The following is a 27,621-nucleotide window of genomic DNA, read 5'->3' on the forward strand; positions in this document are numbered from 1 at the left end:
AGTGCCAGTTGTATTTAGCGGCTTAAATATATATCATTATAATAAAGTGACAAAAACAAAGCAAACCTGCAGAACGATGTCAAAGCTTGCTGCAAATGCAGAGACGTCCGTTCCGGCGTGATAAAGCAGCATTCCCGACGCGTGAGATGCAGGCGCCGAACTTCTGACAATGTGCGGAGTTCAGTTGAATTCAACCAACCGCGCAACGCTAACGGTATAACGCGAATGTCAACGTTCAACAACGACGGGTAAGTCTCACGAGCACGGGGAATCAAAACGCAAAGTTGCTTCACCCATAGAGTTTCCTACAATACTTACTAGAGGGAACTCTGGCGCTAGTGTCTATGGGAGCTGCAACGCATGGCGCTTCAGCCAGCATGGGAATGATGGGTAGTACAAAAATTTGTCTAAACTTCGTTCTTTCGGCTCCGTTTGGCTCCGCGTCGGCTGCATCCGCTTTGTCGCAAAACGAAGTTCAGCAAAAGTCAGCAGTTCCACTTCACCACTTTAACTTTTTTAGGCTAACCAAATTAAAGCTGGTCACGAAGTTCACAACGGTCTATTCTTTTATCCGAAACGAACGCCAAAACACAGCAATAAACAAAGCCACAAGTATGTTTGAAGCCGCAAGCACGAAGACTAGGCAAATTTGTGTACTACCCATCATTCCCATGATAGCTGAACGATCGCAGCGCCAGAGTCCCCTCTAGTTAATTTTAGGAAACTCTATGGCTTCACCTACAACCGTAACTGGACTTTAACAATGCGAGAAGACAGCGAGTAATCATTACTGTAGTCACTGCGAGCACGCGCCCCGTTACTTACCGACTCAGGTAGTCGGAACGAACGAAAGCGATGAACTCGGACATCCAAAATAGAAGGCGAGACAGCGCTGGTAGCTATCCACGCTTGCCGCCTTTATTTCTCGTGCGACACGCCCGGGAACCGATACAGTTTAACACGTGAATCGTGTGTCTTGGCGTTGTCTGCACTGTTGTGGCTGGCCACTAAACCGCAATACTGCGGACCACGCTTGCGCTTCCGCGGGGTCGCTTCTGCCAACGTGGAAATGCGCAGCTTCGCACAGCAAGCCTCTCGGTTCAACGTACCCAGCTGACGGCCTCCCAGTTACCCGCACCGAGAGAAGAACGCGTGCGCACGTGCGCTACCGCTACCGTGAAAGGGGCTGAGTCGGCCGCGCAGAAGGTTCAGAGCTTTCCGACAGAGCCGCAGCGTGGCTGGCGCGGCGCTGTCGTCGCGCCGCAAACTTGAGCTTGGGTTCCCTATATGCAGCTGAACGTACCGAGTACCGGCATGCACTGCGGCAGCGGTGGCATAGTGCAACTCGCGGTGAGATCGGTCTATTGATGGAGCAGACTCACGTGGTAGCGCTCGCGTCTCGACAGACAAGCGCGCAAACGTCTGCGCTCAGCCGACCTTTCGGTTTTCTCGATTTGTTTTTCTTTTTAGTGGTGTCAGTGCCATGACACTTGGCTCTTAGCCACTGTCCTGCATTCCAATGCGTGCGGCGTCTTTCGCACAAATTCTGATGCATCTGTAGTGTCGTTATCACGTTATCAAAGTTTTTCTTGCGTTGTGCTTCGTTACGAAGTCTGAAGAACGCAAAACGGGGTTGCTTTGCGTCTCGTGGATTTCACACATCGGCGACTTGAAGAACCTCGTGGATGTAAGTTTAACTTATATATTGAAATAAAGCGGTTCAGCCGACGCTTTGTTACGCCAAAGGCAAGATGGCGCCGACGAAGAAGACGCCCGAGCCAATGACTGATGATGGTTATTTACAGATCAGGAAGATGAAGTCCAAATAATGCCTACAATATATGCAATGAGATTGACTTGTGTGCAAATACCATTCTAACATCTATAGAACCACCGGTACCGATGCTGCACCTAACAGAACAAACATTCAAATAACAGAAGCTATCTTGGCGTACGTCTGTTTCTCTTTTATTCAATGACTTATTAAAATCATAATTTGATTGTTAGCACAATCTCTTGCTAGCTGTCCTTTTCCATCCCATGCATTAACTAGGTGTCTGTATTGTTTTTTCCGGTCTTCTTACTGCAATATGTCTTTAACGTGCTGACGAGATAATCTTTCTGCTTTATTCTTACTCTTAACTGTCCGGGTCATTTTACTACTGCTTGCATACATATATTCCACTTGAGTTTACTGTTATGTCAAGGCGATGTTGAGGACAAATATATAGTACTCTGCGTGTGCCTGGAGTAACGAAAATTCTGCTTACTACATAGTAAAACAGCGAAATTGGGTTGGCATACAATAACGTAAATTATTAGGAGTCGTCTTACAAATATTGGCAAAGGGACTGGAGAAACATTGTTCTTCCAAATGCTCCGTTTTCCTCATTAGCGTCCCAACGAGTGGTTTTGCGCTATTTTCTGTGGGCACTAAATTTTCTGTGGTCTTACCTTAAATGCTTAACTGCCACAGCTATTAGGGGTTACCCGCCGCGGTGGTCTAGTGGTTATGCTTAACGGCGGATCCGAAGGTCACGGCGGCCGTGTTTCGATGAAAGCAAAATGCTGGAAGCCCGTGCGCTTATATTTAGGTTTTAGAACCCAAGGTTTTCGAAAATTTCGGTGCCTTCCGCTATGACATCTTTCATAATCTTATCATGGTTTTGGGACGAAAAACGCAAGAATTATTATTAGCTCTTGGGGGTGCCGCCTGTATCGGTTTCTGTACTTATTCACTGTGTTTGATACGGAACCGCTTATCTATTTTACTTAGATATATTTGTTTTCCTTTTTTAGGCTTCCTAAATGCTTTTTACAGCTACTAAGCACCAGGTAATTGAAGATATAAAAGTGGCAATATAGTGGGAATAACGGTGGTGTCCTGCGGTACTTCGTACAACTATACAATACGTCTGAGACGTTTCTGGGCTGCACATGTTCTCTCGTAGAAGAAAAATTGTTCAAAAATTGCGCATTACTCAGCACGTCGTAACGAACGCTTTACACCAGGAGATAAGTAGAATGTAAAAGTGATTGCCCTTTTATGTCCTCTACGTTAACACGATGCGATGTCGCTGCCAGCGTTCTTGCTTCTGTACACCTGCCTCATGATCCAGTATTGCGAAAACCATAATACCTCTACAGGCAAGTTAGAACACCCAGTGCTATTTCCACCACGTGCGGATGCTCCTTATTGAAGTTCTTGTGACTAGATGGCAAGCCGCAAGCTCATCGGCAAGCAGAGAAGCGAGTGCCACCAATTACAAAAGTGACAAGCAAAAACCGCGACCAGCGAAGCGTATAAAAAGCTGTCGTGCTAAGCAGCTAAAGCAACGCCAATAAATTGTTTCGGAATGAAACTAGTACCTTGAGCAAGAAATACAAGGTTTTTGAGATACTAACAGGCATTTCATTCAAGTGAAACAAAACTGGTCGCAGTGAATAAACTTTCAAACGAACATTTTGGTTCATAGGCCTTTAGTGTGACATTATCTCTCTCTCTCTCTCTCTCTCTCTATATATATATATATATATATATATAATAAGAAATTTGCGAATGTATCGAAGTATCTTAAGATACATTTGGAATGTATCGTATCGAATACGATCAGTGTTGTGGTATCTTGTATCTGTATCTCAAATACTTCTTGCCTGAGTATCTTGTATCGTATCACGATACAATTCCTAAATGCTTTTTACAGCTACTAAGCACCAGGTAATTGAAGATATAAAAGTGGCAATATAGTATCTTTGCCCAGCCCTGCAAGAAGCTTAGTGTCAGCCTACACATGAAGGCCACTAAATTAGTACAGTAAGGCGAGCATTTTTTGTGAAATATGCAGCCGTGCCGACAGGTAGGTTGTAGAGTTTTTTATTGCATTATTTTGCCATATGGCATCAAAACATGTCACATGATTGTGCAGTTCATTTTCCTGCAGAAAAGTCCAAAATAGATTTTTGGTGCTGACTGTATGTAGGTCCAGTTACCAAGATTCATAAAAGCATTCAGCAATGCCCACAAAATGACAAGGTTGTCTTCATGTATTGCTGTACATATTTACTCGCAGATGTCTGAATACCATCGTAAATTTCTGTAAGTGTGCTTGAGAATTTGTCGGCATATTCACATGACTGCAGTATACCAGTACTTCTATTATGCACAAGTGGTACGGCTATGTTTCAATGCTTTCATGCCAGCTAGTGCCACCTGTAACTCAAAAGTTCTGCATCTTTAATTCCTCACTTTATGGATTATGCATGATTAGCGCATTGAAAATAATCCAAGTACCATGGTAGTGAAGTCAACTTGAAATTTGGCAATCCCATGGAGTGAACAAAAATGTCCGATATATAGTGACTGGTGGCATTGCACATTGGATCGTAGGGCTTCATATGCCATGAGGTTGAATAAAAATTGACCACATGTATAGAGGCTGTAAAAGTCAGGACTTAAGTTCATAGTTAAATAAAACGCGAAAAAAAAATTGGGGGATGCTTAAGCTTCGCCTTTAAGAGTTGAACGCGATAGCGATATCCTGCCTCTAGTGCGCACTTCGAACACTACGAGTGTTTAACAGAATGCGCGCACTAAGGTGTGCGCCTTATGTAATGGGTAGCATGTTTTAAACCAGGAGCAATTATGCACGAGAAGCTTTTTCGAAGTTGCGATGCACCCACTACGTGGTCTTAAGAGAATACGCGCAGAAATGTGTGTGCCTCTTGTAATGGGTGGCTGTCTTTAAACCACCAAGTCGTTATGATGTTGACATGGCGTGACGCCCAATGGCAATGTACGCTTGTACCACGCAATATTACTGCAATATTACATCTCGTACTGTAACACCCGTATAGAGGACGCGTATTTTTGGGAAGCATGAACGTTACTTACAGTGCAGCTCCAGGCAGAGGCGTGGCTGTGTGGTAGAACACCTGCTTGCCGCGCAGACGGCCTTGGTTCGATTCTCACTCGGACCCAACATTTTTTATTATTTATTTTATTTGCAGCTTTTTCGATTTTTCGGTCACGGACAAGACGATGATTTTTCGCTCACAACCAACGGCGCCGACGCCGACGGCGGAATTTCTGCGATACGAGCTCTTTAACGCTATCGCGTTAAAACCACCACACATGAAAACAAAGGGGACAGGACGACGCACTACTAACAACTGAAGTTTAACACGTGTTTGGCTTCTTTTAGTCATGTTCGTGCTCTCTTTGTAGATGTGGGATTGTTTATTCTTGTAATTTGTTTGTATCTTTGTTTATATCTTTCTGTGGTTTCGATTAAATTTAAGCTGCTAGCATTGCGTCGTCCTGTCCCCTTCACATTCCTGTGGTAATTTTAGGGCGCGAAGCTCCTTATGCCGTGGGTCTGTCCATCCTCCGTTTGTTTGCAACGTTGTAGTCGCCACCTCTAGCTCGTGAGAAGCGCGCGTTCTGGTATGCAGTAGACGAAGAAGACGACGTTGACGAGTGAGACACTCGTGCGTGTTCGCCTGTGTGGCATTCTTTCTTCTTTACTGCGCGCGTTCTGGTATGCAGTAGAAGAAGAAGACGACGTCGACGACTGACACTCTAGTGCGTGTTCGCCTGTGTGGCGTTCTTTCTTCTTTACTACGTCTCGTGTTTTCAACGACACCCGAAGACAACATTTCAAAGTAACGCGCCATGAGGCTCCCTCTTGGCACGCTTTCTCTTTAGCTCGGAATCGCCAGATGGAAGACAAGGCTGCGGAACGGAGGGCACGGAAGGCGGCGGCAGCGCGCGCTGGCAGACAGAATCCTGAGGTGAGAGCCCACGAGGCCGAAGCTGCACGTCAACGCCGCGAAGCAGATTCCGCCGTTCGAGCCCGCGAAGCCGAAGCTGCTCGACAAGCTGCATGGCTGCGGCGAGAAGACCCCGCCGTTCGAGCCCACGAGGCCGAAGCTGCTCGACAAGCTGCAGGGCTGCGGCGAGAAGACCCCGCCGTTCGAGCCCGCGAGGCCGAAGCTGCTCGACAAGCTGCACGGCTGCGGCGCGAAGACCCCGCCGTTCGAGCCCGCGAGGCCGAAGCTGCACGGCTGCGACGCGAATCGGATCTTCAAAATGTGAAGGACCGTGAAGCGGCGAGAAAGCGCGCGTACCGGCAGGCAGAGCCCGAGGCTGTGCGAGCACGTGAAGTGGCTGCAAAACGCATCAGGCGGGCTCTGCCCGAAGGCGCCGACGCGCGCTTCCAGCGGGACTTCCTTGATAACAGTTTCGGCCATAGTTGCGGTGTGTGCAACAGATTGTGGTTCTCAAACAATCTAGTCACAATATCTTCCATCTAGAAGGACCACGCTCGCGCCAACGCCATCGCCGTGCTGCAGCGCGAGTTCGCTTCGCCCCACTCATCATCATTCACCACGTGGATATGCTGTGATGTTTTCCGCACTCTCTTTAACAATAAATATACACAAACTCGCGCAACTGTCTCCTTAGGGGATAAGTTTGCTGAATAACGCTGGCTCCACTCAGCCTCTATTTGAAACAATGCGAAATTTTAAAATGCAGACGATATCGGAAAAGTTGCACGCAGTATTGTGCATAACACTCAGCCTCAATCCCAGTGTTTGCTGAAATGTAGTAAGATGTACGAGATGTTTGACATAGTGTATAGTGAGGCACAGTAGAGTGTTCCCTCAATCGTGGGCGTCGGCAGGGATTCCAAAAGAGGCACTTGCTCCCCTGAAGACACACCAGCACTTGGCCTCGCCCATGCTCCGCCAGCGCTCTCCCGTTTACCCGGCCGCTATGTTGTACCGGCTTGCACCCCCAAGACAAAATCCTGCCGACACTCATGCCTACAATATACTGTCTTGAGCGCAAACAGGTGGGCGAGCAACTCTTGATGCTTTCCCAGAAGTGTATTCCTGAAAATGACACAAAAATAAGTACATAAAGTTTTCTGCATCCTTAATTATGAATGTCTTAACAAAGATTCGCACTTGACTATCCTTATTGCAGACTTTTTGAAAAAACACGAAATAAATACAAAATTGAGATGCTGCTAATATTTCCTTGTGAGCTTTTCATTTAGTGTACACAGGGCAAAAAATACACGGAGGTAAAAAAAATACGAAACAACACCAGAAGTGTACTCTTGTCATGTTTACCATCACTCGGGTAGTTTTTTTATGTAAGTAAAGTTATCATTAAGAGTGCACTTTAAAATGCGTGTGAATGTTAGTAAGGTCTTCTTGATCAACCGCAGCTACTCTGTTTAGGAGTGAAGATTGGGCAACTTGGTAGTGATTCATATTTACCGGCAGCGCAACCACACACACGGACAGAGAAAAGAAGCGAAACAGTGTTGTTTCTACAATAAAAAGTTTACTTGTGAGTGTCAGCGCTGTGTTTCCGTTTCGCTTCTTTTCTCTGTCCGTGTGTGTGGTTGCGCCGCCGGTAAATATGAAGTACAACCAACTGGCCCAAGTTTCCGTTTTGGTAGTCATTCATGGCAAAAACAAAAACAAAACAAAAAAGCAGCGCGCTTCTAATGAGGATAAACTAAGGCCTAGACACAATCATAGCACTTTCACACTCTCAATTGTGTCAACAGTCATAATACTGTGTATTGATTTGGAAACAATGGCAGCATAATGCAAAACACCAAATTACCGAGAGGAAAAGAATAGCCATGGTAGGGGCTAGTTGGTTGTACATATTTGACACTTGCGACGCGCTGTTTGAACACGAAGACACACGAAAAACAACAGGCAGTACACACACGAGCGCAAACTAACAACTGTTTATTTGTTGGAAACATCACACATATATACTGGGTGAAAGAAAGAAAGAACTGGTAGCCTGCGCAAAGCACACAACAGGAGAGCAACTATTTGCGTCACACAGTCAAATCTGCGCATGTCTAATAATCTAAATTCCTTGTGAAAATGACACCTCATCGTGGGTCAGATGTATCGATGGCGCACTATCGCACATGGCTTCGCCAAGGTTGCGAAGACATGTGCGCATCGTGAAGGCTTCGATAATATCTCGTTCGCTCATGTCGTTAGATCGCGATACCACTGTGGTGCCCTCGAGATCTGGCTGACATTGGCACCTGTGGCAATGAGTAGCTAAGTTACCAGCGTGAAAAATATGCTTATTGTTGCACTTAGGTTCGCGTAAACCCGAGTTAAGGCACCTACCGGTTTGTCCAATGTATCGTCTTGCGCATGATAAAGGAACACTATATAAAACATCTTTTTCACACGGTACAAACTTGTTTACATGTTTAACAGAGCATGAATGATTTTCTCTTTGATTGTAGCCGTTGACTTGGTGACAAAGTGAAATTAGTTTGTTAGGCGCCGTGAAAGTCATGGGAATACCGTACCTACTAGCGATTCTTCAGTCCATGCGAAATAACGTGCACGTAGGGAAGAACCATAGGTCTTTCCCTGGACTTCTCTTTTAGTTCTACGTCCGTCTTTTGCTTCTTGTTGAGGCTTTTCAAGAGCCTGTCAGCCAAACAGCGCGTTGTGAGTGTCACATAATGAGAGGGGAAAACGGGTTTATTGAACAACGTGGCTCAAAACAGATTCAACTGACTTATACGCGATGCGCAGCGCCTATAGGGGTGCCACTGAAAGCCGCGTAGCGGTGGCCATTGGAACCGCTGGTGGGTCGCGTAGCAGACGCCTCCTTTCACTGCAAGCATGACGGAAGTGCGCGCGTGCGATTTGCCGCTTGTGCGCGTCCCAAATAATTACTTTTGCGGCAATAGTGTGCGCAAAGGAGCCGCACTTTATAATAGTGGACATGTGTCCGATTTCACAGCTGTGTTGGACGACAATGTCACCATACGCGCGAAGTGTTTACCACAGACAAGCGTCAACAAGCTTCCCTACGAAGTGGAGCTCATCGTAAGTACACCGCTTTCTTTATAACGTGCCGATCACTAATGCCTGCATGCGTTGATGCATGAAGCAACGTTTTTTTCTCGACACAGTAGCTTCGTTTACGTGCCATGTGTTTATATAGTAGATTTTGAGGGAGCGCTGTCGAACCGGCGCATGGAATTCACAGGTGCGCCCACGCGAAGGGTCAGCGTTGGTAAAACTTTGAAACCAGCACGATAAAATTGTATCTCAGCAGCTTGCGCTAGTGGCGCGGGACTGAGTCACTGCGGAGCTGGTGGTCACCTAGCTAGTCATAGCAGCTTGGCTACGTATTTGCTGGGTGTGTTCAGATAAGAACGCCGGTGCATGTCCGTCGACCGCTTGTAATTTCGATGAAAAGATATATTTTGTTGTCTATAAGTGAAAGCAGGCGTTCTCTTATTATTTCAACCTTTCTTAAGCGAATTGAGCTGTTTCTTGTTGATGTTCTTTCTTTTTTTAGGGAGCGGGCGAGCGCGGTAGGGCTGCAGAAGCGCCGCTTGTGCCGCCACGCAGCGTCTGCGTTATCACGTTACCGACGTGCCATGGGGTCCTCTCAGTGAATCCTCTCCAGCCACCTCCTTTGTGAGCCGTACGCAGGCACCGGTGATCGCATTCCAGTGCCATTATTAGGTAGAATCAGGGGCGTAGCCAAGGAGGGGGGGGGAGGTTCAACCCCCCCCCCCCCCAAATTTTTCAGTTTTGCTTGCGTATATATACACGCACACATACAAACGCACGCACGAACATACATAAAGTATTTTGAACCCCCCCCCCCAAAAAAAAAATTTTTTCTGGCTACGCCCCTGGGTAGAATGCAGGCGATTTCGTGCAGCGCACGTGTGATTTCACGGCGCTTTTTGTAAAGGAGCCGTCACCTGTCCCACATTCTCTGGCATTGCGCTTCGCGCAATTCGTTTTACAAGAGAGCCTAGGCAACGCGTCTTATCGGTAATAACAACCTCATGTGCATTGTAGCGTCTACAATGCAGGCGAGGCGACCAAGTGTAAACGCAGTAGCGTTCGCTGAAGACGTAGCGACATAAATGGAGAAATAAAAACACGGTAATCGTTCTAACACTGCCGTAAGCAAAGCGCGATTGCTTATTTTCTACGTCGTACAGCTGCAATCCACCGCCGCCGTCGCTCTCGCTCATGAAATAGCACCGGAAACCTGCAGAAGTGCGTTCCTGCCAATTTTTTCGGTGTGTTTGAGCAGCCGACAACGCAGCAGTTATTTTTCTACATCGCTGAGGCCCGACAGAGTCGTTATATCACGATGAAAACACATCTATCCGCGCACTCGCGTAGACGCTTGCGGGAACATTGCTCGCCGGGACCCATCAGCGCTTCCGAGCCGTGGCTCTTCATTTCACCGATAACAAGACGGTCCTAATGAAGGGGAAACAAAGTCCGCACCTCAGTACCATATACGCCTTATGACATCAATAAAACAACATTGTTTATACTGTACACGCGTGTTTGTCACGCATTTGCATGCTCGTGTGGGCAATGTACGGGGGACTCATGCTGTACATGGTGAATATGGAAAAAGCGCTAGAAGGTAGCAACTTTAGTTTTAATCTGTCACACAAACAGGGCGGTGTGATGATTGAGCAGAAGCTTCCAGGATTATTTTATGCTGACGATATTGTCTTATTTGCTGACAGTCGAGAGGATATACAGCAGCTGGCGGATATATGGGGAAGGGAAGGGGAAGCTCTAGGACTAGGATTTAGTGTAACAAAATGTGGATTGATGGTATTCAATGGCCCTTGTGATCAGGCGGTGTCAATACAGGGCCAAGAAATACCGAGGGTGAGCGAATACAAGTACCTCGGAGTATGGATAAATGAGGGTGACAGGTACATGGAGGTACAGGAAAAAGCCTCAGCAGCAAAAGGAAAGAGGAATGCTGCAATAATGAAGCACAGAGCATCGTGGGGATACAATAGGTACGAGGTGCTTCGAGGTCTGTGGAAAGGTGTAGTGGTTCCGGGGCTTACTTTTGGGAACTCAGTGGTGTGCATGAGGGCAGAAGTGCAATCGGCAATGGATATAAATCAAAGGACTGTGGGACGCCTCGCATTGGGTGCTCACGGGAAGACGACAAATGAGGCTGTAAAGGGCGATATGGGATGGGCAGGTTTTGAGGCGAGGGAGGCTCAGAGCAAAATAAGGTTCGAAGAAAGGCTAAGGAATATGAAGGAGAGTAGATGGGCAGAGAAGGTGTTCCGTTACTTGTATAGGAAGAGCGTGGACACACAGTGGAGAAAAAGAACTAGGAGGCTCACTAGTAAATATACGGCTGGCATTGTAAGCAGTATGTCAACAAAGAGCGTTAAGCGAAAAGTCAGAGAGGCGGAGAGGATTTACTGCATGGCAGCTATGGAGAAAAAACCGGCTTTGAGTAACTACCGAAAGGGCAAAAATGAAATAAGGAGGGACGCATTTTACGACAATTCAATGGGAAGCGCTTTACTGTTTGAAGAGAGATCGGGTTGCCTTAGAACGGGTAGTTATAAAGCGAGATTCAGTAAAGAAGAAGAACAATGCACGTGCTGCGGCGAAGATCAGGAAACGGTGGAGCATGTTCTGATTGAATGTGGAGACATCCACCCAGGTGTACGTTTGGGCACGAGCCTACATGACGCCTTGGGTTTTAGAGACAATGGAAAGCTGAACACACCCGCGATTGAAATAAGTAAGAGACGGATAGAGTATTGGTGGCAGAAAACTAGAGAGAAAGGACAAAAATAAACATTGGAAAAAAAAATAAGGACATTCTGCCGTAAAGGGAAGAGAACGGAGCTGAAAACTTAAGTTTTTTTTTTTTCTGGAGTAAAATACTTTTAATTGAAGTAAAGACACTAGACCAACGCTAAGGGAAAAAAAGAGTAAAGTTTTTTTTTTCGAGCCTGGTGGCACACTTGTCACCGCCCCGTTATAAAGGGGACGCTCATAGCATCCATCCATCCATGCATTTCATATGACCATAAACATGCAACAACAACCAGGGGAACCTGTATAGACCTCGTTTTGGCTAACTTCAGATTACAACCCATTCAAGAACCCCTGGCTCTTCATTTCACCGATCACAAGACGGTCCTAATGAAGGGGAAACAAAGTCCGCACCTCAGTACCATATACGCCTTATTACATCAATAAAACAACATTGTTTATACTGTACACGGTGTTTTTCACGCATTTGCATGCTCGTGTGGGCAATGTACGGGGGATTCACGGTTACCCGAATGATCCCCGGTGCTTCGCCCACTCATGATCATTCACTTCGTGGATATGCGTGAATTTTTGCTTTTTATTCCACTTTTCACGCGACGAAATGTGTTGAACGACACCTACAGGGGCCTGAGCGACGATAAGACGCGCAAACAGAGAGAACATATGTATTGCTTACCATTTTTGTTCTTGACTGCGCCGGAACACTCAGGATGCCCATCATCTGCTTGGTAATACACAGCGGCACTCTCGCTTGAGTCGACGTCGCGACATCGTATTGGCAGAGCGGCATGTTGCACTGTCGTCAAACCACGCGTTTGACATCCAGCCGTGAGAACACAGTGAGGCTGCAGGCAGAAAACGTGCACACACGGCCGATACAGCTGAGCGGTTGTGAAGTGGCGTTCACGACGACAAGGTGGCCAAGGAACGATATGGCGAATATGATGACGGCTTCGCTTTGGCCTCATGCTGCCGCGGGCAGTTGGGAACTTCAAGGACTCTCTCCTCGAGTTTCTTTCTTTCTTTCTTTTTTCTTCGCGCGCGCATGCGTCGCGAAGCTTCCTACCATTTGACTTCGGCAGCGCCTCGTCTGCCTTGCTTGCTCTTGAGCTGGCGGGCTGCAGTGGGCCGCCGCCTGGCGCTTGCTCGGGCGCTTTCTCGCTCCCTCTCGAACGCATACAGCACCCGTTCAGAGCGTCCGTTCGAAGGGAGTCGCGTTAATCTTTTGTAGCGTTAGCTACACTGGCCGAGCTGGAGCAGTTTCGCGTGGCACTCCGAGAGCCGTGCTGCGCATGCGCGAGGAGATGTGACGTCACACGGCGCACAGCTGGCGCAGCGGAGCCACGGCCGCCGCCGCGCGCTCCTCGCCGATCTGCGCATTCCAGAAGCTTCAAATGTACTTGTGGGCTAGTTGGTTGGTCATATTTACGATAAATGGCAGCGGGCACCGAGTTAGGACACGTACAGGAAGCAAGAAAAATAAGGACGACACAAGCGCTTGTGTCGTCCTTATTTTTTGTGTTTCGTGTACATGTCCTAGCTCGGTGTGCGCTGCCATTTATCGTAAACATTCCAGAGGAGTGACGTCATAGCCGTGGCAGACATACTGGCGCTGGCGCGTGCCCGGCTGTACGCCTTCGTTGCGCAGTGACCCTCTGACGCTGCGCTGGGCGTTGGGGCCATAGAGACGACAGCGCGTTACTACACTGACCGTCTTTGTGGCAATAGAGAAATGGCGTTGAGCAAAAAATAAATATACATGTGTCACATAATGCGTATACCGTGTGTGTGTCATTGAAGCAGCGGTAAGCATTATAATGAAGCTAATCCTAGGCAACCAGGAAAGCTAAGAATAATCGGCTGAACCTTATCTCACGCTACGTATATCCTGGCATAGCCGAGCTAAGCCACTACAATTTTTTTTCTTTGAGTTATCTGTGCACTGGATTTTATTCAGTGCGGTGAAGCACGGCGCCTCTAGCCAATTCGTTATACACAAGCGTATACTGAGTGTGCGTGCGGCGCCGATCGGCCACATCGAGGGTTCGCAGGCTTTTCCTTTTATTTTCTTTCTTTCTTTCTTTCTTTCTTTCTTTCTTTCTTTCTTTCTTTCTTTCTTTCTTTCTTTCTTTATTTCTTTCTTTCTTTCTCTCTTTCTTTCTTTCTTTTACCTTTCCCCCCCAGCACAGCTGTATACATTCCCGCAAGCACTGAAAGCATTAGAAAGGTTCGGCAAAAATAAAGCGAAAATATGCCAGAGGAAGTGAAATGGGGGTTTCTGGTTCTTGAACACAATTTCACGAATGGCGTCAGATGGTGAATTTACCTCCTTTGTCCTACATAATTTTGTAACAAAGTCAAATTGAGGACGCAGAACCTTATTATACCCACCTCATTACACCCTAAGGAAGTACTTTCCAGATGCAGGTAGTCTTAAGGGAAATTGTAGCCTTTAAAACGCCCAATTAGGCCAGTTTGCGTTTTTAGTGTACTGTAGGTTACCTCCGTAGAAACTTTCTCACACTACCATCTTCCGCTAAACTACTTTTATACACCACATACGTTTGCGCACAGCTTGAGTATGCGTCAGAGGTGTGGGACCCCTACCTTATTACATTAACCCAAAACACTGAGAGAATACAAAACCACGCTGCCCGTTTCATCTCATCTGATAAGCACAAAACATTCAGTCTAACCTCCATGAAAGCATCGCTACAACCTTATTTACTTGCTGTTCGCAGGAAATGTTTTCGTCTATGTCTTTGTGATAAGATTTATTATCCTAACCCGTTATCTGTCTTCGTTGTTGAGAAATGCCGCACCTTCAATCAGCGCGTCTTGACCATCATCACAAGGTTCATGTTCAAAAAAGTAACACAATGACCCATTCATTGTAATGTTTGCCTAAGAGTGCTAGACATTCGATACCAGCTTCCTGGGTCTATGGGCACACTGCGCTTCTAACTCTCCGCTGACGGGAACGCCTCTAGCGGCGGCGCGCGCGTCCCTGGGGTGATGGAAGCTTTCGCACGCCGCGGCCCGTGACAGCGTTCGTTCCAGCTCGTCCGTGTTTTTCCGCAGTTTTGCGAAGCGTTTCTTCTCTGTTGGTCGTTCCATGGGTCAGCATCGCAGCAAGAAGACTTGTGTTGTGGGCTGTCACAATACTAGCACCAATTCACTTGGGAAAAAGTTTTACCGCTTCCCGAAGGCTCACTGGGAGAAGGAGAGACTACAACGTTTGATACAACTTGTTCGCTGTGACAAGACTTTTTGTAATTTTATTCCGTGCAGGGTGTTACGTTTATTTTATGGGAGAGGCGCCCATGGAATGAAACATTGTTTGAGACCTGCTTTAATTTTGATACACCCATTATTCATGGTCTCCAAATGGCGATATGTCCTTTTTCACGCTGAATCAATATCGCAAAGACATTTTTTTTTAATTCTAGTTCTTATTTCATGCGCAGCGTTGACGGAACAGACTGGGAGCTCACAGAAAATAGCAGAATTTCGAGTAGGCATTTCGTGGCCAATGCAAAGGCCAGTGAACAGACGCACCCAGCCTACCTCCTGACGATTTTTACCATCCCCTTACAATGCTGTAACAGCTCGCTCATGCGAATGTTACAAAATCTGTGGTAACATTTATGCGTGTTTCGCATGTCTAGGCTCGACAGCGATGAATATTCCTTTCGTTCTAGGCGTATTCGATTCACAGTTTATATCTATAAGGCTGGTGTACCTGTTTAGCGCTTGTCATGCTCGTATATTATTTTTGTTAGCTTTACATAACGAAATGTTCGTGGTAAAATCAGTTTGCTATATCTCTGCACGTACACGGCCACTGCCGCAGCGTGCTTGCACTATCCTGCTAAGCCTGCTTTGCAGTCGCAGGTCGCATCAATGACGCATTTGTTTCGAGAGAGCTTCAAAACAACAAAACAGAATGAAATAAAACGAGACCATTGAATAAAAATGCTTACTTACTCTCAACTTCATACTTTTCGACGGAGCGTCGATGCGCGTTTGGGACACACGCCGACTTGTCAACACGCTTCCGTCCTCAGAGACAAGTTCTTTACCACTATGTATAGTCGCGCTCATTAAGACTTGCAAGACGGGAGCGTGTGGCCTCACGAGTTTAAATATTTCGCATTCCTTCCACTAGCCCTTATTTCCACAACAAAACTATGTAACCTGACTGGGGGATGTTCCCAAGCAAGAAAATATTATTAAGTTACAGAAATGAAGCAAGTTGAAGCCGTGCGCAATCAGGCCACGCGCTCCCGTGTTGCAAGTCATATTCAGCGCGATTGTACAAGACCTGCCTCGCACAGAAGTTTGCATTTATCAATGCTTACTGCCCTGAAAAATGTATCCAAACCTTCGACGGTCTGAAAACCAGCCAGCAGTTGTAGAGGAACGCATGCAGACGACACTATGCTTGCACAAGCAGCCGCGAGTGTGGTCTGGGAGGGAACGCTATCACCCCAGGGACGCGTAAACGGCCGCGTTGGCGCTGAACGACGCCGCGCTGGTGGAGCCGCCTATGCAAGCGCAGTGTGCCCATAACAAGAATCCGTGACCCCATATATTATTTCGATAACAATTATATGGACAGTCTCGGCTGGTTCTTGCCGTCGCCGTCGTCATGCACCGCATATGTATAAGTATATATATATTATATAGATATATATAAAAGTCCCAAAGAAAAATAATTCAGAAAAATGCTTTCCGAGCGCGGAATCGAACCAGAAACCTCTTGTTCCGCAGTGCGTGGCGCTAGCCATTACGCCACAAAGAGCAGATCCTTCAAGTAGCTAACGGCGAGCATTATATACACACCCTTTACCGCTGGCAGGACTCAGAGACGGCAGGCGCTTATAAGCGTTTCTTCATTACCAGCGAGATGGCAAGCGGAGCGCAACGGGCGTAGGGAGCCTTCATGTGCGCGCCTCCGTGCAAAGTTGTCGGCCAGCTCGCTCGTTTCTTCGAATACTTGCGCAGGGAGAACCTTAGAATAACAGAGAGCTGAGCTAGTTGGGAAGTCAAGGCGGTGATGCGGGCTAGTTGGTTTGAATCACTAGTAACCATATTTGTAGCGCAAAAAAAACCAGACGTAGACACAAGTGTGTCTACGTCTGGTTTTTTTTTTTGCGCTACAAATATGGTTACTAGTTGGGAAGTATTCATTCTAAACCACAAACGCCAGTCGGCGTTTGTGGTGTCTTGACTTCTTTCTTGTGTCCGTGTTTGCACGCCCTATCCTTTTAGAAAGGAGAACCTTGCCCTTCCGCTGTCTGCTCGCGCGGTATTGGCCGCGAGATCGAGAAGAGTCGCCGCCTGGCGGCTACAGGCTGAAGCGCGCCTAGTGTGGATTGCTCCCTGCGTCGTCTGCTAGCCACGTCGTGTTTGCATGTGCGCGTACGTCATGCACGTTCTCAAAGGGCGGTTTGTTCTGTTATGTTAGCGCGAGTTTAACTGCTTGTACGTATATCTAACATATTGTACAGAAGCAAATGGGCTTGCTAGGTTGCATACGTATTGTAATAGGATTAGTGAGCGCGATTTTTGAAAGAGCTGTGTACTGGTGTCGTACCCTTTGTTCGCCAGAATAATTTCAGTGTTGGGGCAGCTTTCTGGTTCAAGCACATCGTAAAGTGCGCTTGGCATAGTCCCAAACATGAGGAGCATTAAATAATGTGTGAACGCAGCGTTTTACCGACTCGGTGGTAAGCAAAAACGAGGCTCTGGGCCATGCACTTTCGCATTGTTGTTAGGTGTATAACTGCGCTGCTGCAGTTCATCGGTTATGCGTTGAGCTTTAGTTGTGCTTGAGATGTCCTTTTATTGTACGGTCGTGGTCCCACTACAGTGAAATGTTCTTATGAAGTGAAGTCTGACACTTCCGTGCTCAAACTGTCCCCTGAAAAAAATAGACAATGGAATGACACGGCAGTGATAAAACGAAGTTGCCGCGCGCAATTTTAACTTGGGGCGAAATTTGTGCAGAACCACCCGTGTGCTTAGATTTAAGTGCGCTTTGACGAACGCAGATGTTCGTAATTCCGACGGCGTGCCTTACATATATGTCGTATAATTTCACGCAAAACATCATCTTTTTTTTTACATTATCTTAAGCGTTTGTGTGGAGTTGTTATAAATTGATGGAAGGCAGCGGACATTATTAGTCTGAAAAAAAATTATTCCATAATATAACCGAACCTTTGTTGCACCACTGTCGTGCACGTAATCAATGGATGAAAGCTCTGTGCTAAACTCTTATCTTTTTATTCTGTTACTGGAGCACGAACATGTGCGTACGCGTTTAATGCCTCCGTGGCGGTAAAGCGCTATCAACCACGTAACTTTCCTGACTAAACTTATCAACTGTCCTACATTTCATGGAGAACTGAATAAAAAAATGCGTAGGCGTATTCGCACGAACAGTGCTGTTGAACTCAGTGCACAGGAATATTGGCTGGTATACAAATGAACAAGTAAATACTTAAGTAGTTCAGTCGTGTTACAGCAGTGCCTACTACACAGAACACAAGCTAAACAAGTACACAGAAAACAGCCAAAAAACGTCATAGAGTGCGTAAGCGCAGACTGTCATCCAGGGCGAGCATCCCTTTCGTCGGCAGATTCCGCTTCTCTCACTAGTAATAGTAATGTTGGATGATCTTCGTGCACGAATTCAACAATGAAGAGCGTATATATCACCAGTAAGCTGCAGTCAACACGTTTTATGTGCCGATAATCGGCTCAAATCACTCACAACGAAGCGCTGCTGTGTGCATTTGTATACGCGGCCCCGACCGCCTATAAACACTAACGCGGCAACGGTGCTGTCACCTACCGGTCGATCTCGCGGCCAATACTCGCGGACAACTTTTATTCGCAATGAAGGGAAAGCTACGGGGCGGAGCGTCTGCACATGTACTGCTCAGGCTCTGGTACTGCTACGCGAGGTAGTCTGGTTTGGAGCGCGTCTCGTAACGCAGTGGAAAGTGATGGATGGCTAGCGTTGCATTTCGACGCAAACGCTGCTTAGCGTCTAAGGTACGGGTAAAAGGCGCGACTTTTTCACGCATGCAAAAACGCAAAGTGACAACGTGTAAAGTAAAAGATATACATATATCTCGCTTGTGAGCGCTGCGTTCCGTCTCAAAAAGCTACATGTAGAAAATTAACAAGTATTTTACATATCTCACGCAGAAAATACGGACGCAATTATGGGACTACATTAATTAGCGGTAGGATACGTGCATTGTGGCTCTGTAGCCTTCGCTTCATTGGACAGATTTAAGACAGATTTAGTTGGGTGTCCGCAACAATGTACGGACGCAGCCTGCCAGCCATTTCCTATGGCAGGCTGCGTCCGTGCGTTGTTGCGGACGCTCAACTAAATCTCTCCATCGGACAGATTTAGTTGGGCGTCCGCAGCAGCTCTGTGGACGCAGCCTACCAGCCATTTTCTATGGCAGGCTGCGTCCGTAAAGCTGTTGCGGACGCTCAACTAAATGTGTCCATTGCAGGCTGCGGCCGTACGTTGTTGCGGACGCCCAACTAAATCTGTCTATTGCCAAGAAAAGTTGTCCGCGAGTATAGTTGCTGCCGGGTGGCATATGTTTATGCATCGTAGCAGCGCGTCCATCACGGGCCGCTTTTCTTGCTATCGCAATAATTGCTTCGCTCTTGCGGCGAAACTGTGACTTTTAGATGCGAAGCAGCTCTTTGACTCACGTGTATAACGCTGTACGTTACGTGCGTCCGTACGAATGCGCCGCAACGCGTTTTCCTCGCCGCAGGTGTTGGAGCGTTGCCAAGTAGGTCACGCCACAGCTTTGCGTTGACGTCACGCTCCCCTCGCACGCTTCCCTCGCAGGTGCGCGCTGACGTCACTCTCTCCCTCACCCGCAGCATGCTCGCCGTAGCGCCCACGGCTGCCCGCTGCTCCGCCCGCTCGCAACACCTCTGAACGTGTCACTTCCCTCTCGCTTCACTCAGGCGAAACGCGCGCCTACTCCGGTCCAGCGCCCGTGTCTCGACTCTGAAGAAACAACGACTACGAAGTCTTGCCAAATGCTTTATTGAAACTTACACGAAACCCAACCCGCCTCCCGTGTCTTTGCGTTTCAAACAAACGTTTACTCGAGTAAACGCTACACCGAGTTTCGCTTCAAACCGTTCTTCCAGCACCCGCGTCGACGCCCGTTTCAACCGGGTCAACGCCGTGCGCACCGCTGCTGCTTCGCATCCCTCAGGGTTCCCTTCGGGGAGATGGTCCAAGTTTTTTTAAAATGCCTTGTTAACTAATTAGTTAGCTAGACCTTAGCCATTGTGTTAGCTCATCTCTTTATTAAAAGAGATAAAATATCTTCATTAAATCTCTTTGTTATCCTTTTATCTCTTTGTTAGCTCTGTTATCTCTAACAAAGACATATCTCTTTGTTAAAGGGAAATTGTGCCACTGCGAGTTGTCTTGTATATCAAATACAAAGCCTTTCTTAGCGAACTGCAGACACATTGTCCGTTGCTATCTACGTAGTGGGCAAAGAGGCAGTGCCAATGGGGAAAGCGGCAGCAGGACTGCAACCATGCTTAGCAGGCATGTGTTCCTTCTCGTGCAGTTTTAGGGGCGAAGTTCCTTAAGGCGGCACCCGTTCGTCCCTCGTAGTCGTAGTCGTAGTGAGTAACACAGTCTTACGCTTTGACCTCCAAGGTGGTGCCGGTGGGAGATTTTTCCTGTGCGTTGTTGAACAATAAAAAATTCGCAGCGTTAGCTAAAAGCCGACTTCTTCTGTCTCTCATTCCCATTAGCAGCCATTCTTTACCTCCAAGGTAGTGCCTGGTGAGATTTCTCCTGTGCGTGATTAAACAATAAAAATTTTGTTCAAAACGCCGTTGATTGATGAAATAAGCCAACGAAAGACGCCAGATGTTTTGTAAAAGAAAAACGAAAGAACGCCAGATGTTTCTAAAGCAAAACGAAAATACGCCAGCTGCTTAACGAAAGACGCCAGATGTTTTCTAAAGCATTGGTTTTCTAAACAATGAAAATTCAGAGCGTACATGTAAAATTAAAGTGAGCTGCAAGTCGTCATAACTCATCGAACCTTTAGTATAAACGCGCCCGATCTCACGTCGGTGATGATGTACTGGGCAGAATTCACGGAAGATTCACGGTTTACCGGTGAACCTCCGCAGCTTCGCCCACTCATCATCATTCACTCCGTGAATATGCTGTGATTTTTTTCAGTATCTTGATCGCACAACCATCTGCGAGCTACATTCACCCTCTCGATGCCGGCCGGGAAATCAGCAATGAATCTGGCGGCCCGGAGACCTGTGATGCCAGTGATTTCCAGGCACTGAGGCATGAAGTTATCGACAGTTGCCACGCCGCCCTACACGTGACGTCGCGCGGTGGTCTTTCAGTGGGCAAAGCGGCAGCAGGACTGCAACCGCGCTCAACAAGCATGTATTAACGCGATAGCGTAGAGAGCTCGTGTCGCAGAAATTCCGCCGTCGGCGTCGGCACCGTTGGTTGTGAGCGAAAAATCGTCCGTGACCGAAAAATCGAGAAAAAAGCAAATAAAGTAAAGAATAAAATCTTCGGTCCCATTCAGGATCGAACCCGGGCCGTTCGCGTGGCATGTAGGTGTCCTACCACAAAGCCACGATGTTACTTGCAGCTGCTTCGGAAAAAAACACTACATAAATGCCATGTAGTGGAAGGAGTCTCCTAACGCATTTTGTTCGGCAGGTGTCACGACGAAAACGAGCCCATTCGGCGATTTCTAGGCGCATTTGGGAGGCCATCAAACTACGTCGAAAAAGGCTGGGAGAGTGCAGCCATCGCCGCTAAAAACACACACGAACTTTCAAACAAAGATGGACAACTATGCCCATCTAGCGGAAAACATATCAAGCCAACGCTGGCTTGCGGAGGCGCTGATCAAGCAAACAGCAAACTCTAGAAATGTGCTGCCATCTATGAAACATTGTGAGACTCTTCATGGCCTCCGAGATGGCGAGCGTGCGGCGTATATGTTGGAGGCCATGCTACTCTTGCTTTAGATCAAAATACCATTCGCGCGCGCGCGTGTGTATCTGTGTGCGTGTGTGTGTAACAATACACATTAATAAGTATGCACTTAGTGGTTGAAGTGCGCATTAGGGGCCGGATTTCGCTATCGCGTTCAACTCTTAAAGGCGAAGCTTAAGGGCCCCCATTTTTTTTTCTTCTCGTGCAGGTTAGTTACTTCTCGAATTACTTCTCCAGTTAAATATTTTCGGAGTAGCGACGTTTGTCTCTTCCTGCTGTTTTGCCCAAACAGTACAGAAAGTGTGTTTTTGAATTATTTGTCGTTTTTTGTGAATCTACCCTATCGGAAAAAACAGCGTTTCCAGTGCCTCCCAGTGCCTTTCAGCGCACTGGGTGGCACTGGAAACGCTCTACAATGTGTCCTAGTGTACTACAGCGCGCCGGGAGGCACTGGGACAGACTGTACAGCGTGGCCCAGTGTCTTACAGCGCACTGGGAGGCACTGCGCACGCTGTACAGTGTCTTCCCGCCCACTCGGATCACTGGAAGCACATTGGAAAAAAACTGGGCGCGCTGGGTGGAATTCGTATAAAATTTGGTATTGGGTCGCGAGAAGTCGAAAGAAAAACTTATCGAATATTTTCAAAATATTATTCTATTCTGTGTCCTACACATATCTATCTTTAGCTTTAGTTAGGCGACGGACGTACGTATTCGCTAAAGCAATCATCTGTCGAGCGCGCGAGCGCGCGCTTTCTCTGAAGTGTGTGACCGAGTGTCGTGAATGTAGTTCATATAACTGGATCGAAAGAACTTATCATTCGCAACAGAATATGACATTAGTATTAGTCTGATAATAACATCAACCTACCCTACCAGTGAGTCCTTCCATGTGGGCTCGAACCGCTGAAAGCCGCACCATCTCCGCACGTCACCGGCAACAGTGAGACAATGTAATTGAACGGGTATTAGATTCTTCGTAATTGAATATCCGCGTTCTTCACAGCGATCGTGGCGCACGGAGTACAGCTCTAAGCCAACAGTTGGTTCGGCTTCGGTGAACTACTGCACTTGTACATTACGCGGAACGTAAACAAAGAGGACGGAAAATATGTTGAAACGGGTGATAAAAACTAATGTGTTCAGTGTGCAGTTCAGATAAACATTGTTTTCGACATAGGTATGACTAACTGCTTAGCGAGTCAGTGCGATCGCCGCAACACATCTGCGGTTACGCTAGCATTTTTTGCGGCAAAACATGCCAGATAGACGTCCTGATCCTAGGCAGCAAATAAGAAACAAATTAACTATCTTCTGTTAGGTTCTCGCGAGCACGAAGAGACTGAAATCTGTGTTTATAAACGAGAAAAATGAAAATACTGCTACCGAGAGCAGTTACAACATGAAGAAATAAGAGGCTGATTGACGTCTTTCAGCTGTGGCGTAGAACGTGTCCGGCTCAAGATGCACGGTGCGTCGAGGTGGTGAGCTCGACTCCCGCTCGCTTCGTTTTTTAGGCGTTTTTTTTTTTTTGACGCAGTGCTCGTGTTTCAGCCCTAATTACGATCTGGACATGACCACAGTTTTTAAAAACAATTTAAAAGCCCGATTTCGGCCCGTAACGGGTGTCCCAGTGTGCAGCGTGCCAGCGTCCCAGTACCCAGCGCCACACTGGTCCAATAATCATGTATGGCACTGGGACAGTGCGACTGGGTTTTTCAATGGGGGACTTGTTCTGTGCGGGGACACAGAGCAAAATCCAGGGCCTAATCACTCGCTTAACACTAACGCAGGCTCGGGTACTAACCATGAACTTCTTCTCAGCATCCTTGAAAGACAGAAAGAAACGATTAGCCGTATGGACGAATTCAGTGCTTCGCAAGCTTCCCTGACTGTCACGCTAGATCAGTGCAAGACAAAGCTTGATTCGCTTGAGTCGTCCCTTACCCGCTATCGGCTACATATGAGAAGGTATTAGCGGTGGAGACTTTTGTGCATGGATTAGAAAAAAATCTTGTTACAATCGCAGATAAATTAGATGAACTTGAAAATTGCAGCCGACGAAACAATATCATAATTCATGGGCTCGATGAGGCACAGGATGAAACTACGGAATCGCTTCTTAACGCAATACGCAAGGATTTCTTGCGGGATAAACTGAATGTATCAATTGGCGGTATTGAAAGATGTCACAGGCTTGGAACAAAATCTTCTAACAAATGTCGACCGGTTATTATTAAGCTTATTGATTACCGCGAAAAGGTATTGATCTTGAAAAACTGTACAAAGCTCAAAGGGTCTAACCAGTACGTTACGGAAGATTTCTCCGAAAAAGTACACACCGTTAGAAAAAAATTGTGGGACAGCACCGCCAGCCAAAGAGCCCGCAAGGAACGCGTCAAACTAATTTTTGATAAAGTATCAATAAATGGAAAGCTTTACAAGTGGAATGAGGAAAGTGATGAGATAACAGCCGTTCCAAAGCGAGCCCATTCGTGACAAGGGAAGGGTTCTTATCCACTGAAGCTTTTGAACGTTAACTGCAGGAGCATTGTAAGCAAAGCTGCAGATTTAGAATACCTGATTTGTGTGCACGATCCGGACGTGGTAGCACTTACTGAAACCTGGCTTCACGGTGGGATATATGACAATGAATTTGCACCTCCCCAATTTGAAGTTCATTGTCGCGATCGCAATAGAAGGGGCGGTGGCGTTGCGTTATTGTTCGAGAAAAAACTAATAGTTGTGCGCATGAATGACCGAGCAGATACGGAAAGTTTATTCTGCAAGATTTACTGTGATCATCATTGCGTGATGGTTGGTGTTTCTTACAGACCACCAAAAAAAAAAAAAAAACGGCAGGAAGTGGAAGGTGGAAGCTTGCGATGAAAAAATCCGTAAACAGGGGGTGGGTGCTTGAGCCGACGTTTCGACAAGTGGATTGTCTTCTTCAAGGCTGGAACTGAAATCGGTTCCAGCCGTGAATAAAAGTCCACTTTTCGAAACGTTGGCTCGAGCACCCACCCCCTGTTCACGAATTTTATTCATTACAGACCACAAGGTTCTCATATAGAAATGCTAGAACATTTTAAATGTTCTATTGTTGCATTCTAAAAGTTGCATTCTAAACAATATAAACAGCAATACCAAGGTCGTCTTGTGTCGTGATTTCAATCTTCCGGCTATTGATTGGTCTACTTTTTCAGCTGGTAACAGCGATATCGCTAATGACGAAGAGCTAATTGACTTTGACTTTTGCTTTGACTTAAACCAATTAGTCAAAGAGCACACGCGCATACAAGGTAGCAGTATGTCCGTCCTAGACCTTGTCCTTATACGTAGCAACATTCCTGGCGAAATTCAGTGCGATGTAGTTAACGGCATTTCAGACGATAACTCTGTCTCAGTTCATTTGAGTTCCATTACGCAAACAAGGCCAACTAATGTAACTCGCGTGCCTGTCTACTGTTCTGCCGATGACACTAGCATTACAGACAGATAGGAACTATCTTTCAATGAACTTCTTGAAAGTGCAATAAACGATTCCGTTAATCTAAACGCAATTTGGTTAAAGTTCAAGAACACCGTGCACGCTTCTATTCAGCTCTTCATCCCGTCTAAGCTTGGCAAAACAAATGCGTCTGAACCGTGGATCACGAGAAATATTATTCACCTAAAAAGGAAAATCAACTTCCTTAAAAAGCAAAAGAAGAAACGCAGCACTCATAACATACGTGATGAAGTCAAGCTCTTGTCTTCGAAGCTTAAAAGTGTAATTCGTCATGAGCGGAGTGCTTTTTATAACGTTCATTTAGGTAGGCTATTAAAACAATCACCTGCTAAATTTTGTGAGATACATATCGCCCAAATCATCTCGTACTAACATCTTTGTGATAAACGATCAGTTAATGTCTGATGAATCAGATGTATGCGACACTTTTAACGAACACTTCAAGTCCGCCTTCACATGCGATAACGCACGCACACTTCATTTACTGGATTTGAAAGCCTACCTGCCATTGATGATTTGGAAATTGATGAAACAGGAGCGTTTAACCTTTCGTTGAAGTTAGACGTGAAGAAATCCCGTGGACCATATGAAATACCTAATGTGTTTTTAAAAAGGTATACTGAGTGGTCGTCTTAATTTCTCAAAGTCATATTCAATGCATCTCTGTCACCAGGTGCAACGCCGGACGACTGGAAACTGTCCGAAATAAAGCCTTTATTTAAAAGTGGTAACAAACAACTTATTACAAATAATCGGCCTATAGCTCTAACCTATTGCTACTGTGTGTTATTAGAGCACATCATACATAAACACATTACTTCCTTTCTTGATACTCATTCTAATCTCTCACTCAGTCAGCATGGCTTTAGCGAGGTTTTTCGATCATAACCAAGAGGGAGGGCGCTGCGGTCGCCGACGGGAGCAGATGCGTCTCACATCGGCTCCGTCTTTTTCGATGTTCCGCTGGCCAATTGTTCGAGGTACGACGATTTCAAGCGCATCATCAGATTCGTGAAGTTGCCCAGAATCGACTGATACCAAGTGTCGAGGTGGGAACCGGATTTTGACAATTTTATTGGACATTTCCTGTTCAACACACTTCGAGCGGAGCTAACCCTAACGAGGAGTAGGGCCCGTAGCCGGCCTACGTGCCCCGTGGACATGGCGGATTCCCGCATGGAAGAGGAGGCTTCCGACGTATACGAGAACAGCGAGGAGGATTTCGGCTGGCAAGTGGCTACCGGCCGACGATCCCGTGCTGGAAAGAAGAACAGCGACGCGGCCAACGCGACGCCACGTAACTCGCAAGCGTCCGGCGCAGACGCCGTCACCGGTGGAGATGGCGTCTCTGGCGGTGGCACGGGACCCGCCAACGCCACTGCCGCGATCAAGAATCGTATAATCAAGGCCTCGAGGATGCCCCAACTGCCCGAGGAGCATCACAAGATTATAATCCGGCCACGAGGAGGACTAAACTTGAGCAAAGTGAGTACCACCGCTATTGGAACTGCAGTGATCGAGGCTTCCGGCCTAACGGCAGAGCAAGCAAGTGAAGACGTGGTGTGCCCCAACTTCACGCAAAATATGGTGGTGGTCAGCACGCCTGAACCAGACGATGCGGCAAGGTACGTGAGAATCAAGTCCTTCAAAATCTTGGAAACAGAGTATGAAGTCAATGCCTACGAGACGGCGCCGCACGCCACTTGCAAAGGGGTGATTAGACGAGTCGACATCAGGCCCTCCCAGTCCGCTATTACAAGGAACATCGTGCACGAGCGCAATCCGCTCGCTTTGGCCGCCAAGCGCATCAAGACGTCGGGCTCAGTCATTTTCCTCTTCGACGGACTGAAAGTGCCAAAATTTGTGCGATACGGACCGACCTTGGTTAGATGCTACCTCTACAGGAAACAATTTGATGTGTGCTTCACTAGTGGTAGGGTAGGACACCGCTCGGACGTGTGCCCCACGCCGGACTCTGTTCAGTGTAGAGGGTGTGGAGCCCTCGACCCGCCAGTGGACCACGTTTGCACGCCCAAGTGCAAGTTCTGCGGAGGAAACCACCCCACCGGAGACAAGGCATGCAGGCAGCGGTTTCAAATACCCTATGTGGTACGGGTTCGCCGAAGGGAACGCGGCCGGTCGTGATCGGCAACGAGGGCGCCTGTGGAGACGTCACACCCGACGCCATGCCCGACGCCAAGCCTTCAGCAGGGCCCCAGAGGGCGCTCACACTCTCGGAGCCGCGCGAAATCCAGACGCCGCTCGTTACCCAGGGAGAGAAGCCGCTCCAAGACGAGAGGAGCGTCCGTGAGCTTAGAAGACGGAGCACCTGGTGCCAAGCCGATAGCTGGGACTGCCTGGGCCGATAAAGTAAAAGGTGCGGTGAGAATCGCCGGTGGCGCTGCCA

General features: G+C 47.2%; 1 protein-coding gene across 2 annotated transcripts in view; it reads right to left on the reverse strand.

Annotated features, from left to right (window-relative positions):
- The window catches only part of LOC119402425 (insulin), a 237,436-nt gene that overhangs the window by 147,792 nt on the left and 62,023 nt on the right, over nt 1–27,621 (reverse strand). The gene's annotated exons all lie outside the window — the stretch shown is intronic.

Source organism: Rhipicephalus sanguineus, chromosome 8, assembly GCF_013339695.2.
Source record: "Rhipicephalus sanguineus isolate Rsan-2018 chromosome 8, BIME_Rsan_1.4, whole genome shotgun sequence".
Taxonomy (NCBI): domain Eukaryota; kingdom Metazoa; phylum Arthropoda; class Arachnida; order Ixodida; family Ixodidae; genus Rhipicephalus; species Rhipicephalus sanguineus.